This window comes from Musa acuminata, chromosome BXJ2-1, assembly GCF_036884655.1.
Source record: "Musa acuminata AAA Group cultivar baxijiao chromosome BXJ2-1, Cavendish_Baxijiao_AAA, whole genome shotgun sequence".
Lineage (NCBI taxonomy): Eukaryota > Viridiplantae > Streptophyta > Magnoliopsida > Zingiberales > Musaceae > Musa > Musa acuminata.
Window position 1 is genome coordinate 18,430,855 of NC_088338.1, and position 6,000 is coordinate 18,436,854.

The 6,000-nt window shown below is 36.0% G+C and overlaps 1 pseudogene; it reads left to right on the forward strand.

Annotated features, from left to right (window-relative positions):
* Positions 1-5,600, forward strand: part of LOC103999554 (ABC transporter G family member 22-like) — a 48,164-nt pseudogene extending 42,564 nt beyond the window's left edge.
* Positions 5,601-6,000: the final 400 nt, after the last annotated feature.

The following is a 6,000-nucleotide window of genomic DNA, read 5'->3' on the forward strand; positions in this document are numbered from 1 at the left end:
TGAGCAAAGCATCTTATCAGGAAATAAGATGGGCTCACATGTGGAAGCAATTGGAACATGCATTTTAACTTTAAGTAGTGGTTTTATTTTAAAATTGGAAAGGACCTTTTATGTACCAAGTTTCTCACGAAACTTAATTTCTGTTTCCAGACTCGTACCATTTGGGTATTCCTTTAATTTTAAAGACACATCATTTTGTTTATCATATAAATCTGATTGTGTTGGGAATGGTATTTTGTCTGATGGTCTTTACCGTATTTTATTACAAAATGATAATACTCAAAGTTCAATGCATGTTCACGCTGGCATTAAGAGGTGTAATATTAATGAGGACTCCTCTATATTATGGCATCGGAGATTAGGACATATCTCCATAGAGAGAATTAAAAGATTAGTTAAAGATGGGGTACTTAGTACTCTTGATTTTACTAATTTTAAGACTTGTGTGGACTGTATTAAGGGAAAACAGACCAATAAGTCCAAAAAGGGTGCTAATAGGAGTTCTGACTTGTTAGAAATAATTCATACTGATATATGTTGTCCAGACATGGACATACATGGTCAGAAATACTTCATCTCTTTTATAGATGATTACTCACGATATATGTATATATATTTGCTTCATAATAAAAATGAAGCATTGGATGTCTTCAAAGTCTTTAAGGCTGAAGTTGAGAACCAATGTGACAAGCAAATTAAAATTGTGAGATCAGATAGGGGTGGAGAATATTATGGTAGATATACTGAAAATGGACAAGCACCTGGTCCTTTTGCTAAGTTTCTTCAAGAACATAGGATTATTGCCCAATACACTATGCCTGGTTCTCCAGACCAGAATGGTGTTGCAGAACGAAGAAACCAAACATTATTGGACATGGTGCGGAGTATGCTTAGCAACTCCAATCTTCCTAAATTTTTGTGGACTGAAGCACTAAAGACGGCTGTGTATATATTAAACCGAGTTCCAACCAAGGCTGTCCAAAAGACACCATTTGAATTATTGAAAGGTTGGAAACCGAGTTTGCAACATATGCGCGTTTGGGGATGTCCGTCTGAAGTCAGGATATATAATCCACAAGAGAAGAAACTGGACCCAAGGACTGTTAGTGGGTATTTCATTGGATATGCCGAAAAGTCCAAAGGTTACAGGTTCTATTGTCCATCTCACACAACTAGGATTGTGGAATCAAGAAACGCTAAATTTCTTGAGGATGATGTGATTAGTGGGAGCGATCATTTCAGGAATATAGTTTCCATACATGATCATATAGAATCTCAACCTTCCACATCAAATGATAGATTGGTTATAGTTCATAGCACTCCTCAAGTACAAACTAGTGCTGAACAACCAATCATTGAAATTCCACAAGTTGTTGATAGTATTCTAATAGATCAAGTAGTTCAGGAATTACAACAAGCTCCTGATCAACTAGTTGAACCACAAGTTCCTCAAGGAACTATTGGTACAACATTAAGAAGATCTACTAGAAATAAAAGATCAGCAATTCCTAGTGATTATGTTGTATATCTACAAGAATCTGACTATAATATTGGAGCCAAAAATGATCCTGAAACATTTTCACAAGCCATGAGTTGCAAAAAGTCAAATTTGTGGCATGATGCTATGAAAGAAGAGATGAATTCCATGATGAGCAATGGAGTCTGAGATCTTGTAGAGTTGCCTAATGAAGCAAAAGCCATTGGTTGCAAATGGGTCTTTAAAACTAAAAAAGATTCGTTAGGCAACATTGAGAGATACAAGGCAAGACTTGTTGCAAAGGGATTTACTCAAAAAGAGCGAATCGATTATACGGAGACATTTTCTCCTGTATCTAAGAAAGATTCTCTGCGTTTTATTTTAGCATTAGTTGCTCATTTTGATCTTGAGTTGCAACAAATGGATGTGAAAACAGCATTTCTTAATGGAGATCTAGAGGAAGAGGTTTATATGAAACAACCTGAAGGTTTCTCCTCTAGTGTTGGTGAGCACTTGGTTTGCAAGCTTAGGAAGTCTATATACGGCTTAAAACAAGCCTCCCGCTAATGGTATTTTAAATTTCATGAAGTGATTTCTTCATTCGGATTTGTTGAAAATCTCATGGATCAATGCATATACCAGAAGGTTAGTGGGAGTAAAATATGTTTCCTTGTTTTATACGTAGATGATATTTTGCTTGCAACCAATGATAAAGATTTGGTGCATGAGGTGAAATAATTTCTTTCTAAAAATTTTGATATGAAGGATATGGGTGAAGCATCTTATGTCATTGGCATTAAGATCTATAGAGATAGACCTCGAGGCATTTTAGGTCTATCACAAGAAACCTATATTGATAAACTTTTAGAAAGATTTCGGATGAAGGATTGTTCACCAAGTGTTGCTCCCATTGTGAAAGGTGATAGGTTCAATTTGAACCAATGCCCAAAGAACAACTTTGAAAGGGAATCAATGAAAAACATCCCATATGCTTCTATCGTAGGAAGCCTTATGTATGCTCAGGTCTGTACTAGACCTGATATTGCATTTATTGTGGGGATGCTAGGTCGATATCAGAGTAATCCAGGTATGGACCACTGGAGAGCTGCAAAGAAAGTGATGAGGTATCTACAAGGAACCAAAGATTACATGCTTATGTATAGACATACAAACAATCTGGATGTGATTGGTTACTCAGATTCAGACTTCGCCGGTTGTGTTGATTCTCGTAAATCAACATCAGGATATATTTTTATGATGGCCAGTGGAGCTATTTCTTGGAGAAGCGCTAAGCAGACCTTGACTGCTACTTCTACCATGGAAGCTGAGTTTGTCTCCTGCTTTGAGGCTACTTCACATGGCGTATGGCTTAAGAGTTTTATTTCTGGGCTTAGAATCATGGATTCTATTTCTAAGCCATTAAGAATTTTCTGTGACAATTCAGCTGCTGTCTTTATGGCTAAAAACAATAAAAGTCGAAGTCGAAGTAAACACATCGACATTAAGTATTTAGCCATAAGAGAACGTGTAAAAGAAAAGAAAGTGGTCATTGAGCACATTAGCACTGAGTTGATGATTGCTGATTCTTTGACTAAAGGCATGCCGCCTCTGAAATTCAAGGATTATGTAAAGAAAATGGGACTTGGTTCCACCTTGTAATAATATTGAAACTCTTATATATTGTGATATTTTCTCATTCGTGTGCACATTATTTTGAGAAAATATATTGTTGTTGGACCAAGAATAAACATAAGGTTTATTCATAAAGTAAAATTACCATATTAAGATTAAGAAACTAAATACATCGTGATACATAGATGATAATACTCGCTCTTAGAGGACTTATCGCTATGATTCATGTATTTATTTCTTAAGAAAGTTGTTCGAGAAAGATTAATTCAAATTATTAAGATAAACATATGGACCAAGTGGGAGAATGTAACGGTTATTATTAAATATCTTATTTAATAATAACGTAACCGTTCTCATTAAGATTCATAATTCATTATTATGAATTTCTTCATTTATTATGGTTTAAATGATTTCCGTTTCTTATTCTTTATGCATGAAACCGTTATTATTAAATTAAGTATTTAATATCATTAAGTTCTTCATTATGATCCAAACGTTACAAATTTGAATTAATTATTGAACGTTATGAGTTGGTAATGATAAATGTTCTTGATGGGAGAACATCTATATATACATGAGGATTTTGGTTCCTTGGCTCAATCATCTCTTCGAAGCGAAAGGCTTTCCTACACCATCTAAAGCGAGAGTTCTGAGCCGAGAAGAACCAAAGTTCAAGAAGAAACCTCTGCAGAAATTCTTGGCGACAATGGCTGGAGGTATGCTATTTCGTTTCCGCATAAGTTTCATTGTTTTTCTATTATAACGATTTAGAAACACAAGTTGGTTTCATTAAAATTTCTTACATTTACTACCAGTTCCCAAATTGACATTTTATGTTTCTCAGCTGCTTTTTTGAGCTTTCATAGATTTGACTGAAATCATATTATTAACTCCCAAGTTTCTTGTATCTAAAATGGTACAGCTCATAGTACTATGTTATAGGTTCACACTTAGCAGTGTACACTACATAAGCATCTGTGATTTGGGTAACAGGACCACAAATATAACCAGTCCTCCAGTTGATATCTGCATTTCATGTTTTCTTGTTTGAGCTTTGACAGATTTGATTTCTATCTTAATTAATGACTTTCAAGTTTCGTTGATCTCTAAAACTTGTATGTAAATATGCTACTCCCAAATTTCTTGCACAACTTACATATTTACCTGTTCTGGCTCCTACTATTTACATGGATCACAATTCATGTGTTTCTGAGACAAAGGGGAAGGTCAGACAAAAAAATCATTTTAGCATTATGATCAAGAAAATTCAGGAGATCAACAATAATGTTTGCATGAAATTAGAAAAGGAAGGGCTTATTCAAGTGAAAATGGTGCTTTACTGTTCGAAATGGAATACTGCAGGCTGGATTGCTGTTCGAAATGGAATACTGCAGGCTGGCTTGCTGTTCTTCATATCTGTCTTCTGGGGCTTCTTCCCTGTTTTCACAGCAGTCTTCACATTTCCACAAGAAAGAGCTATGTTGAACAAGGAAAGATTGGTTGACATGTACAAGCTAAGTGCATATTTCACGGCCACAACAACAAGCGATTTGCTGCTCAATCTCATCCTACCTATAATATTTCTGTTGATCGTCTATTTCATGGCAGGGCTAAGGCAAAGTATCAAACACTTCTTTTTCAGCATGCTTATTGTGTTTCTATGTATCATTGCTGCTCAGGTATGTGTAAGAATTAGACTTTGTGTGCTTCTATATGTCGGCTTTCTGTTCAAAGAGACTTGAAACTAGATAAAATTGGCCGGGGTTAGGGTTGCTAATTGGTGCTTCACTGATGGACATCAAGAAGGCAACCACTCTAGCTTTAGTGACGGTGATGACCTTTATGTTGGCTGGTGGATTCTTTGTGCAGGTAAGCAGTGCCGCGCCATTTTTGCAGAGAACATATAACTATGCATTAGGGTACAGGATCATATCATCCAATCATAACAAGAGGAGGAAAAAAAATTATTCTGACAAACATTGATAGTTCTTGTTTATTTCATGATCATAGTGAGAGGTATTAGGTAAGCACTGCCATGCCATTTTGCAGGGAAATGATAACTATGTGGTGGGTTGCACTAGAGGAAAAAAAAATTTCTGATAAACATTGATAATTCTAGTTTATTTTATGATCATAGTGAGATCAGTGAAGGTAAGCACTGTCATGCCATTTTTGCAGGGAACTGATAACTAAAAATTAGGCACATGATCATAGAGGAGGAAAAGAATTCTTCTTTGATACACATTAATAATTCTTGTTTCTTTCATTATCATAGCAAGATCAAGAGGCATTAGGTAAGCACCGCCCTGCCATATTCGCAGGGAATTGATACTATGCAGTAGGCTACATAATCATATCATCCAATCATAATGAGTGGAAAAAGATTCTTCTTTGATACACATTGATTTTTCTTTTTTTAATCATTGCAGTGAGATTAAGAGGTATTAGGTGTGCAGATAAGCTGTGCCGTGCCAGTTTTGCAGGGAATTGATAGCTATACTGTAAACCACATGATCATATCATCCAATCATAATTAGAGGAAAAGAATTCTTCGATGATACACATTGGTAATTCATGTTTCTTTCATCTCAGAATTCATGGCTTCTTGCCACTTCCCGGAGTCTATACTCATAATAGCCTCCTCGTAGGTCTGAGGATCAATATCCTCAACATCCTCTCCTCTAATATGTCCCACATATCTCTCAGGAGGATGAGATACTCTATCAGACCTGCGTAAAGTTGAAAATTGTGTATTAGGTACCTGAACATACTCGGGCTGTAGAGTGGTGCTTGAGCTTGGTTCTCCAACCTCGTTCAATTCTATCATTCTCCCACTGTCTCCACCAAGAATGTGTTCCTTCTCAAGGAACACTGCTCTCTTAGCTACAAAG